The sequence below is a fragment of the Macrotis lagotis genome, chromosome 1, assembly GCF_037893015.1.
Source record: "Macrotis lagotis isolate mMagLag1 chromosome 1, bilby.v1.9.chrom.fasta, whole genome shotgun sequence".
Classification (NCBI taxonomy): domain Eukaryota; kingdom Metazoa; phylum Chordata; class Mammalia; order Peramelemorphia; family Peramelidae; genus Macrotis; species Macrotis lagotis.
In genome coordinates, this window is record NC_133658.1 from 833,926,529 (window position 1) to 833,939,083 (window position 12,555).

The 12,555-nt window shown below is 39.6% G+C and overlaps 1 protein-coding gene across 1 annotated transcript in view; it reads right to left on the reverse strand.

Moving 5' to 3' along the window:
• SERTM1 (serine rich and transmembrane domain containing 1) overlaps positions 1 to 10,817 on the reverse strand; it is a 34,695-nt gene extending 23,878 nt beyond the window's left edge. Inside the window, exon 1 of the mRNA XM_074189448.1 lies at positions 10,609 to 10,817. The gene's annotated coding sequence lies outside the window, so the exon portion shown is untranslated. The remainder of the gene's footprint in view (positions 1 to 10,608) is intronic.
• Between the last annotated feature and the right edge of the window lie 1,738 nt (positions 10,818 to 12,555).

The following is a 12,555-nucleotide window of genomic DNA, read 5'->3' on the forward strand; positions in this document are numbered from 1 at the left end:
ACCAGGAGTTCCTTAAACCAATGGAATCACAGGTTGAGTGTAGTTTCTGCAAATACATATCTGCTTTCTTGTTTAATCAGTGCTACCTCCATTGGATATTTATTTAGGACCAGAGTTGATACCTTGATATCACTTCAAATCTTAAAAAAAGGGGACACTATCAATAATTCAGTATTTTGTCTCACTTGATGAACGCCTCAAAACGCTAAAAATATGGACCAAGTGCTTTAATAAAACTTCACCTGGGTTGATATTCTAAGAGTGGGGGAGATTTGAGCATATACGTAGCAAAGGCAAAAGCTAGCACTTCCATAATAAATTGTGTGCTGTTCAATGCTCTACTAGTCTAACTCTGAGCACAAAATGAGTTATAATCTATCTAGAAACCATATAGAACACAAACTAGTTCTGGGATGAACTCCTTAGGAAGGGCAAAGAATGAAATGTCTTTGCGTCTTTGCTAGGTTATAATAAATACTATGAGAGGACAGAATTCACTTCGTCAAGAAAACATGTTCCCATTTGGAGTTTCCCACAATCTTGCCAATCTCTAACTTGTACCAAAAACTAGTGCTTTGTCTCTTCCTGCATGCTCTCAAAAGAGCTGGCACAGAGATATCCAATATCTGGAAAATAAAGATCTTGTATACATGTTCCTTGTAACATGGAACAAAATTATATGTCATGCTATCAAGAGTAGGAGGAAATCAAGTTTTCATTGGTCTGTTGTCATTTTAGATAACAGCTCAGGACCAGAATGTGTCAGAGGCAATACAGAAGCAATCAACAATTTGTAGACTTAAATTCACCATAAATGTATTTCAGATTTTAAAAGAACTGGGGAGGGGGATGGGGCAGGAAGTCAAAGGTGATCTGCAAAATACAAACATTTGCTCAGGTAACTTGTACATAAACAAATAATCACAGCCCAAGGAAATAAAGCTGAGATTTTCTTGGGAGTGGGCCAGACCTTTAATTTCATGGGGTTGGGAGCTCCCTCCATTGGTAAAGACTAGGAAAGCATCTGTGGTTTTAATCTTAACTCCCCTCCCCAGTACTAGCTGCCCATGCTTACACAGTTTTTATGTGTCAAAGACAAGACTAGAATTCAGGTCTTCCGGATTCTAAGGCTAGCTTTCCTATATACTATGTCATATCTCTCTCTGCTCTGATTTCCACAGTAAAATCATGGTTACTGTTCTCTTATATCACAGGACAGTCTTTGATTCAAGCTCATCCTTTCTCAGAAAAAGAAATTTCTGTCTTTTCAGATCAGGTATAATTTAATCCTCTGTCCACTTAAATATCTCAAATTTTTTAATTCCTGCTCATCTCCTGCCCCACCTTTGCTATGTTTACCTCAAACTGGGCTCTTCCATGACTCTTTCTAGATTTCTTTTGTTTGGATAGCTCCTTTGGAATAGACACAGGAACTTTATGTCTTTGAGATCAGACATGCTTTAACACTATTAAAAAACACAATTGGCACCAAAAATTTGCTTGTCCTTTGATGTATTATTTATTCTTAAATTCTGGTCCTTCTAAGGTCAAATCCTTTGTAAATTTCATTCCTCTCTACCTGTCCAAAATGACCTTTAATAATGTGAGCTAATTCTTAAATATAAATTCCACTCTTGGTTATGGATGCTAACAGAAATGAAAGAGGCTGAATGATTTGGGAGGTACATCTGGGGCACTCATTCACAGCCATTTATTCATAAACTTATACTCAGGCAATAATGTAAATGTGATAAAAACATTAAACTTGTTGAAAAGTTAAAAATTCATCAACAGCTCTACACAAAACTAAAGGATTATTTTGACTGATCTTTTCACTGAATTTAATGAATTTTCATGCAACTATCTGGTTACTTAGGAATTTTGTAATCAACAGCCCCAGTGGGAAATCACATTGACATACCTAGCCCCTCTGTGCTCTGAGTCTCTCTTGGCTCAGTGACCCAGGTCAGGAAGCAAAGGAATGCCTGACTAGAGGAGTAGGAGGGAACAGGGAACAAGCAGATCTGAAGGAAAGATCCTCACTAGTATCAGGTTCCAGTCCAAAGATAAGTAGTACAATAACTTAACATATAGTGGTCCTTTCTTACATTGATTCAACTCAGAATTGGAACCTGGTTCTCTACAATCCTGTCTTTCACACTACCATCTTATCTCAAGGTTTTAGACAAAGAAGTTTAGATCTGGTTGTTTTTTGAACCTGATTCATCATCGCCCGTCTTTATGCTCAAACCCTCTTTGTGTCTGAAAATCCTCTTTTAACTTTTCTGTGGTTGAGTAAATCTTAATTTCTTTTTAGATTAAACTCAGATATCACCTCCTTCATGAAACCCTTCTTCATCCAACTTCACAGTTATTTCTATCTCTCTTCAAGTTCCTATTAGTCTTATTTTGAGAGCATATTATGCTTCCTAGTAGGATGCAAATTATATGAAGGGGAGCAGTTGCTTTGAGTTTGCCTCTGTATCCTTAGTACTTTGAACATAGTAGGTGGCAAATAAATGTTTATTGAATAGAATTACTTGACCGAATTCCCACATAGTAGCTGAGAAATTTTTCCTTAGGGGATGGAAAACAGAAAACCCCTATGTGGATGTCAAAGAAAGACTAGACAAGCTAGTTTGCCTGGCACAGTGAGTGAGTGAGTTTGGGATTGGATTTGGGACCCCTAGGATCATCAGGGCCAGTGTATTTTCTAGTAGATAATAAATTTTTACTTGTGTGTGTGATTCACCGGAAGCCCCTTTTAACAGCAATTCTAAAGCAAAATTTAAATTGTTTTGGGAAAGGGGCTATTTCCATTTTAATCTTCATATCACTAGTACCTAACAGAGTGCTTGTATGTAAGAGATGCTTAATAAATGATGGCTCAACTGAATTGGAGAAGGCAATTCAACTGACTTAAATTTGTTATATTAGGCTTTTAATTTATAGACTTAAGGGTTCATGATTTGGTCACCTGTATATTTAAATAAATGAAATGATAAACTAGGTAGGGAAGAGGTGTTATTCTACAGGCATTGTTCTAGTCAGCTATAATATAATGGGAGCCAGTGGATATGGGAATCAATCAAACAATAAAGTTCATTAAATGCTTCTATGTGCTAAGGATATAAAATGAGGCAAAAGTCAGTCCCTGTCTGAAGGACCTCACAATCTAATGGGGAGACGTCATATTAACAAATACCTACAAATCACCTATATACAAGATAAATATGCAAAAAAATGAAACTACATAAGCATATATTCATTACAACTGGGAAAAAAAGGAAAAAAGTCCAACCATAGCTTACACAGTACTTGTAGTGGGTCTGTAAGATGTTAATTGTATATCCCCTCTATTATCCTTTATCTCTTTGCCCTTTTAGATAAACTCTTGGAAAAGGTCAAATATAAGAAGTGTTCCTTTCTGCTATTCCAATCTTTTTACACCTTTATGCCCTGACAAGAAATCTTTGATTCAGCCACATTGACTCCTGGCTGTTAGATGAACAAGGCACTCCCTCTTTTGCCTCTGGGCATTTTCTCTGACTATCCTCTATTCCTAGAATGCTCTTCTCATCCTTTTCAGATACCAGTTATGCCTAGCTTCCTTTAAATGTCAGCTAAAAGACCAGTGTCTTCAGGAAACCTACTCCAACCCTTCAATTCCTGTGCCTTCCCTCTCTATCTTGTAAATAGCTTGCATGTTGTCACCTATTAGACTGTAAACTTCTGAAGGCATGATTGACTTCTGCCTTTTTATTCCTCCCTGGTTGGTTGGTTCTTGTCTTTGCTATTGAAGAAAACCAAAATGACATCATTATATTTAAGACAAATCACAGTGTGTCTGACTGTGGCTGGTCAGACCCATATGAACTTGAAATGCTCTACCATAGGTTGGACACAAATAGTCCATGTGAGTGTCTCAGTATTGCTTTTTCTGCCCCCCCCCCATAAGCACTTGCCCTATGTGAGTTCTCCACAAAATAGTTTTTTTGATGAGCGTCGGTCTGGCATTCTAACAATGTGCCCTATCCATTTTAGTTGTATACTCTGTAGTAATGTTGGAATGCTAGGCGGTTTAGTTCAAGAAAGTGCTTAGCATGCCTAATACATAGCAGATGTTCAATAAATGTTTATTGATTGATTGGTATCCATTCATTTGGCACGGGCATCTATTGTGTTTAGAGTATTGTCAAGAATTACTTCATTTCATCTCACTTTTATTTTTTTAAGCATTCTGTTTAAGAAACTCTAATAATTTTGATAAAGATTAATGAATGTCTACAATGACAACTTAATCAGTTAAGACAAAAGATAGTCCTGCCCTTAAGGAGTTTACAGTCCAATGAGTTACAACATGCAAATGAATATTTATTAAGTAAGCTGGTTACAAGATAAATTCACAATGAGTTTTAAGTTATTTATCTGTCATGGAGACTGGGGTAATAAGTTAAAAAATAGAATCATAGAATAAGAGTTAGAAAGGGTCTCAGTCTAATCCTTATCTGAGAAGGCATTCTATACAATATTCATGTCAAACGGTCATCTAGCCTTTTCTTGAAGAATTCCAGGGTTGGATGGCACATAAACTCCTTAAGAAGATTAGGAGGAGGTCCTTGAAGAAGTGTACAAATGAAAAACAGAACTCAGCAGTTCCAAGTATATAAGCCCTTAATAAGTGAATGATGATGATGAGACACTCTTGAAGCAGACATGACAACAGGGAGGTGATGTTATGACAAGCACATGAATTGGATCTGAGTGAGGGGAGGCTGTACTAAGTCACCAGCATCACTTTCTCTTCAAATCCATCTGGGTCCAGTGGCCAGAGATGAATCAGGATGACTGGAGATGACCTTGGATGAAAGGCAATGAGGGTTAAATGACTTGCCCAAGGTCACACAGCTAGTAAGTGTCAAGTATCTGAGGTCAAATTTGAACTCAGATTCTCCTGACTCCAAGGTCAGTGCTATGTCACAGAGCTACCCTTCCCTCATGATAGTATTCTGGGATATCCAGATTTCCCTGGGGTGACAAATACTTGTGCAGGTTTGTCCATTCTGGAAAGTAGGGAAAGGACAATAAGAACTTGGCTATAAATATTCTCGGTGTCATTTTGTCAGTGATGTACAAAAGTGAATGTGAGGTTATAAGAGATGGGCAGATTCATCTTTAAACATGAGCTGAGGGATTTCTTTGGACAACATTGTGGACTGTATAACCATAATCAGAATAGAATCTGGTTTTGGCAAGGCAATCAGCACAGAGCTGGTTGAACCAACTGTGCATGAGACAGATGGAATTAGTCTCAGAGGATGAACATTTTAATTAAAATTTTTTTTAAAAAAGTGAAGGTCCTACATGATCCTCCCCATGGGGGTGGGATGAAGAGGCAATTATAAAGAAAGTCCATTACAACCATGATGCTGAAGGATAAGAGTTATCTGCCATGTTTTGAGATTAGTGGTATATATAGCATTTCTATAACAGGATACCAAAGCATTACTTCAATAACCATTGTTCTTAGAAAAATCCCAAGAGGAAAGAATTCGGATAAACAAAAATATTGGAGAAATCTTTTCTAAGTCTCATGTATCTTTTAACTATCATTGCACATTTCCATTTTAGTAAAATTCTTCATTAGCATGAGTTAATTTTCTTCAAAATTATCAACTCTATTGGCAATTTTTAATCAGAAAGACCAGAATTCAAATTTTTCCTTACATATTTATAAGCTGTATCACCTTGAGCAAGTTATAGAAATCATTTTCAACTTCAATTGCCTCTCTAAAATGGAGATAATAATGGCTCCTACTTCACAGGGTTGTTGTGAAAATAAGAGTATATAGAGATAGATAGATAGATAGATAGATAGATAGATAGATAGATAGATAGAGAGTGAGAGACTAATAGATATGTGTTCATATATATCTATTGTTATACAGATTTTAAAGTGATTAAAATATGAAAATATAAATAATATAATATTAAACACCTCTATATTAAAATATGAATGATGGTGCATTTCCTAGATGTCTTATTATCTTTTTAATATACACATAAAAGGACATACTTTGCAATCATGTCCACATATCTTTTTTCCTCAGAGATGAGGAAAAAATTAAAATGTGCTAATAACAAATATCCAGATATTTGCATTTGTTCCATTGGCATCATGTAGATACAGTCTATGATGGGCTGAAAAGTAGAAAGTTAAACTTATGGCACATAAAATGATTACATTATTATTGAGGTTAGGAAAGCCAATATGGTTTTAACATGCCATTTTGTGGAGCTTCACAGTGATATATTTATTTCTCTACTATTCTTGACTCTTAAAGGTAGCATGAGCCATGGGAATGGACACAGACCCATATGTCAAGGTCAAATGAGTGCTAGCAAGATCATCTTGCACCTGTGGAAGAATTATATTCTTAGTGTTCCAGCCCTAGGCACCTAGTAAACTCTGAAAGAAACTCTAGCCTAGAATGAAGGCCACATCTCCCAACCTATTTTAAATAGTCCTGTTCAGGAGCATCACAATGCTTGAAGCATGGCCAGGAGCAAATAATAATTTCTCTATACTCCAGCATCTTGCCCATAAAACTGACAGCAACTTCATTCAAGGTCACTTGCAAGATTAATATTAGTTAGAGGTAACTTTGATTTAATAGTACCAAGTACTAAATACAGAGTTAATCCAAACCCTTAGGTTGTCCTGGGGTGGGGGGGTGGGATGGGGGGTAGGAGTGGTTCATAATCTATTAAGGAAACAAGTTACCTGTCACTGATAGATGACAGAGAATTAAATATTAAATAGCTACAATTGGGCACCAGAGGCATAATTAAACCCTGCAGTGCCAAGTGACTGAGAACTAAGCCTATTTAACTGGCAATAACCAATAGATGAACAGGTCTTTCTAATCAGTAGTACTCTTGTGACTAATTAATTAGGAGGGCTGCTATTTCAGATTCCCTGGAGAGCTTAATCTATATATTGATTGCTCTCTAAATGAATTATATTTAGCTTCTGAACTGATGCTGTCGTAGAAGTTATTTTCTGTTTCTTGAATACGACACAAATTCTCACAGCTAGGTGCTTTTGCTATCTTCATCAACTTTGTACACGACCCTGAAGCAATCTTAAGGAACCTACAAATTTGCAAAAGTAGATACTTGATTTTGCCGAACCTTTTGAATACTAGGAATGGTGAAGAAAAATAGTTAAAACATAATAAGAGATTTCCATTTCATATAGATAGTAGAGAGTAGTATGATATAATAGAGAATTTGAAGAGTTTAGAACTAAGGAAATTAAAAGCTTAATGAGATTAACAGCTCCCCCCTCTATGAGTTTGAGTATTTTTGCAAAGCAGGCAATGATTTGGTTGTTTTTTGCAGTAATTTCACATTTGCATAGTGAAAAACTATTTTAAAAAATATCTCCTTTTCGACATGTCTAAATATAACATACAATTTAACATATTTCATATTTGTCAGTCCCAGGTGGTAAACATGATCATAGACTACATTTGATATTCCAAAGGATTCTAGCAGAAAATTTTTCGTCACATGTCATGCTGCAAAGTGGAGAAATAAATTTGATCAACTCAAATGTTACAATACACAATTACAGATGAGATAAATTTGGAGTCAAGGATTGTGGAGCTTGTCACTTGATACCTCAAGTAGTTTAATGAATAAAGAGATTAATGATTTCCATCAGTCTCAAAGACTTTATCATCTGTTCAGAAATATTACATGCACTTACCAGTCTTATCAACTAAGACTCTGGCAAGCTTAAATTGTGAATCAGAATGAAAAATCCTTTCTCTGCTCCCTCCCAGATTCCTCCAGTTCATTTATTGACAAATTAAAGCATTTAAAACTCATTGTTGTCATTCCCCTAACCTTCTTTTTAGTGTTTACTACTAGAAAGCATTTTCTCCCTAAAATATGTACCAGAGAAAACTGAGAATGTGGTATTCTCATGATACTCTATTTTATTGCTTTTATTTCTATAAAAATATTCACTCAGGTACTTGAGTGACCCTTTGAATTACCAGGGAACAAAGCCTGTGATTATGTGTAGTAATTACCTTATTTTGTATTTCATAAAGAGCTAAGACACAAGTCTACAGGAATCACCTAAGAGACATTAATAATGCTTTATATTTTATTATCTTAAACTAAACACTTTTACCTAAACCTAGGAGGAAAGGGAGGTATATTAGCTAGGGAGAGGAGACATTTTGAAATATTTTTGAGATGGAGTTGATAAAAATGATAGTAGAAAACTAAAATTTTTACTTTAGAAATCAATTTTTCCCTCATAATATTGACAAACAATTCATTTTTAAAAAGGCATTTAATTCTGACTAATCATCTCCTCAAACATCTTTTTTACTACAAAAGAAAACAAGAAGTAAAGCCATAAGTTGGGAGAAGAAAGAAGGAAAGATAGTAATAATAATTAAATTTCTGTAGAATCTAGCAATAGTTTTGGAGCTATTAAGAGCAAGGCAGAAAGATAATATTCCTATTATGTTTGCTTCTTTGATGATGCCAATCACCAATATTTATTAAGGTCCCCCAATCCATGAAGCATCATGGGCATATAATGTGCATAGGATCAAAGACTACTCAATTGTTAAAGGTCAATATTTCCAGGCTACTTCTATGACTGTACAAGGTTCTAGTCCCTTCCAAGCCCAGACATCAGAAAGTAGCTTCAGAAGTCAGTAGTATTTAGAAGCAGTTTCACTTGCAAATATCTGCACCGAAGACATTTCTATTATTGATTGCCAGTGTGCAGTGAGGAATGGCGTGGACAGGTGGGGGCAGAGATGGCTCTTCCCTTGAGGCTCCAAACAAGGTTTTTATTGAACAATGAACATAAGTATTCCTATATATCACCTGATGCAGCTAAACTATAGCATGTGGAATTTTAAAATGCTAGTTTCTTATTAAAAGAAAAACTTAAAAAAATCATGAAATCACAAGCAACTCCAATGATATTATTTGAAAGAAAATAACTATTCGATCTCTTCCTTCCTTCCTTCCTTCCTTCCTTCCTTCCTTCCTTCCTTCCTTCCTTCCTTCCTTCCTTCCTTCCTTCCTTCCTTCCTTCCTTCCTCCCTTCCTCCCTTCCTCCCTTCCTCCCTTCCTCCCTTCCTCCCTTCTTCCCTCCCTCCTTCACTCTCTCCCTCTTTCTCCCACCCCCTCTCTTTTTCTCTATTGATCTTTTTACAAAAGAGTTGGAGAAAATTCAAGTGAAAAATATCTGAGGAGAATCATCTGGGGAGAATGTAACAAAGTCTCCCAAAGACCTTTATCAGTGGGAGACTCATATTCTTGCACTGATGTAGTCCCAAACCTGTCAAGAGATGACCTCTTAGTAATCCCTACCTGTCTCAGTATCACCTTTTATTTATTTAGCAGCAATAACCACTTCCCTTAGAAAATTAAGCAGAGAAAGAAAATTAAAAGGGAGATTTTGTTATCGTGGTTGCACTGTCCATTCTGCTAGCAGTTAGGCAAGAGCTACAGGGAAAGATACCCAATCCAAATTCCCAGTGGTCTTTTTAAATGACTGGAATCCTTTCTAGCTCGCTAGTTCCCCCCTCCAGAGTGAACATGTTCGGATTGTGAGCAGTTCGGAAAGGATTACAGCTCTCGGGTTTTAGAGCGGGAGCAAGGGGCCAGCGACTCTGGGAATGGCAGTTTTATCGGGTCCTCCAAGCACCTTCATGCCACTATGGCCAGGGCACCCCGGAGTCCAGCATCCCAGAGAACTTCCTGGTAACGGGAGCAGCCCCCCCCCCCCCCAGCCATTTAAAGCCCTGCCTGAGGTCTATTTGTACCAAGTAAAACCAGAGGTGAAGGTGAACTTGGGTGGGCAAGTTTTCCCAAGATAGAGAAGATGGGAAAAAAATGCAGATGAGAGCAGCTCACAGACGAAAAAGCTTTGAAAAGTAGAAAGCACGAACCAAATACGGGGTGTTATACATTCTAGGGTATTGGAGAGGAGAGACAGATCTCTATTGTAGTTCTCTCTGATCTGAATATGTCCTGGCATGACCGATGCTGCCCGAGGGCAGCCCCGACTGTGTTATCTGCGACAGAAGGGGTTCAGGGAAGCCGGGACCCCTTCTCTTTCTCCCCACCAATGGGGCAATGAACTAATAGCGTAGTTCTCAAGGTACGGACCCCACTGGGAAGGGGACTGGGTCTGCTGGCTAGGAAAAGTGGACCAGCACCGAGCCGATGGGCGCGGGCTAGCACACTTTCGGCGGGTCTCCCAGAGTGGGAAGTTTCACCCTAAGCCGTGGCTCCCCTTTAGAAAATCCTGGAAACGAAGGGACCAAAGGAGCTTGGCAGTGCGATGGCACCTGGAAGCAGGCTGCTCCAAAGAGAGGGACAAGCTCTTCTAGGGAAGCTGAATGTCCACGACTTGGCCCGGGGGATGTAAGCGGTGACCTACCGGCCTGGGAGCCAGTTATGGACTCCTCACCGATCCCGTTCCCCCCTCCACTCCCTGAGCCCCCTCCCCGCTTGCTCCCCTAACTCCCTTGGGAGTGCTGGGGGCAGGGACCTCGCACTAACCTTTAATCCAGCTATCCCCCGCGGAAGGTCGGGGCGGGCACCGACCGGCCTGATTTGGGAGAGAGCGCTGACTTGTTCTTTCCTATCCCGTCGCTAAAGGCTGGGGAGCCTTCCTCTGGAAGAGTGGGGAGCGCTGGGCGGAGTGAGGCGCTGAGAGCGTTTGAGCAGCCGGCCAGCTCTGGGGCTTGTCTGGTCCGCCCTCCAGCGAGCACAGGAGCCGTAGCAACAGTAGGCAGAGGGCTGCGCTGCCCAAGACTAAGAGGCAGAGGGAGGAGCCCCCCCCCCCCCCCCCCGCGCCCACTCTCCAACCCCCACAACCAATGGCCCTGGGCTTCGATGCTCCCCCTCCCTGCCAGCGCCTTCTACAGCGCCAGGCTCCCACACTGCTAGGGACTGACATGGGCTCACCTAGCCCTGGCTCTCATCTGGGGGACGGGAGGAAGCTGGGGCGGAGGATGGAGATGAGGAGGAACCTTTCCTTTATCCACTCCCAGGTTGGAAAAGTCCAGAGCGCAGAGAGGCGTCTGCCCAGAAAACCCCATCTGGGAGAAGTAGGCTGTGGAGAAACTTGGGGTGGGTTTGGAGAGAGATTGGGGGGGAAAGACTTGGGGGGGTGTGGGGGTCATGGTACTTCCCTGAAGGCGAAAAGCTGCTAACTGTTTTCTCTTTAGCCTATCCTCAACTCGCCCGAAATATTCTCTTCCTCCGCTGCCACAAGTGCGGGCACTGCGTGGCGATCTGAATGAGAGATATCGCCCTCTTTTTTGCTCATTGTGTGACAGTTTTTGCCCTATGAAACTCGGTCCTAGAAACTCTGCTCTTTGAATTTCCCCTTCCAGGGCTTCACTTGTAATTCATTTTGATACCATGAAACTGGACTATGCTCTGTGAGATGCAAACGTTGCCATGGATCGCTGTGAGGCTGCGTTCTTTGTATGTATCTCTGTCAGCTCGTGTCTATGGGCAGTCAGAAAAGCAGACCACCAGAAGCAAATATGAATTGCTGCTGCCACCAAGTCTTTCTCATCAATGCAGCAGTCTACGTAAATTAAGGAGACTGCCAAGACAAGCTTTGTGGATCACTTGCAGTATAACACTGTCGCTTCTTTGTTTACCTTAGTTTTATGTCTTTAAGGGAGTTTCTGTTTTAACTTCAGGACCCTGCTGTAGATTTGAGAACCAGTTTTCTTACTCCTTTTTCCTGGAGTCTTTCTCTAGTTGACCTGAATTGTCAGAGAGTAGACATAGCAGAACTGCCTAAGGTCATTCCCAGAACAGCTATTTTAGGATTCCTGAGTACATGGAACTGGTTATCCATAGGATAATCCTCATGGCAGACAGTTTTTAAGGGAGGGGAAGGAAAACATGGAGGTCCAAGAGAGCAAGAAATTGCTATTTGCTATGCAAACCTCAGACTTGACATTTGAGATAACTGGATTCATGACCTACACTGGGCCTTGGAATAATCTCTTCTTTCCATAACCATCCCATGTCCAAACCTCTCCTCCCTACATACTTGGTTACAAAGGAGTGATAGCTCCCTTCCAGGTTTCTCTATAAGGACACCAAGGACAGATATGGGAGACTGATCAAAAATGTCCCTTGTACTAGACCCTTCAAGTCTTCTCTCCTTTGTGCTTTGCTTGCTGACAAAAAGAGTTTCTTTGATATTTGATAGTCTCTCTTTTTTTGTTTTGAGTGTTAAATCTTTAGTTTTTTTTGAATTAGTAATTTTTACAATTACATTAACTTCTTTTTCTATTTTTATTTTAAGGCAATGGGGTTAATTGACTTGCCCAAGGTCACACAGCTAGGCAATTATTAAGTGTTTGAGGTCAGTTTTGAATTCAGGTACTCCTGACTCCAGGGCTGGTGCTCTATCCACTGTGCCATGTAGCTGCCAGTTCTCCCTCCAAAGATGGCAAGGAATCTGATACAAGTTATATA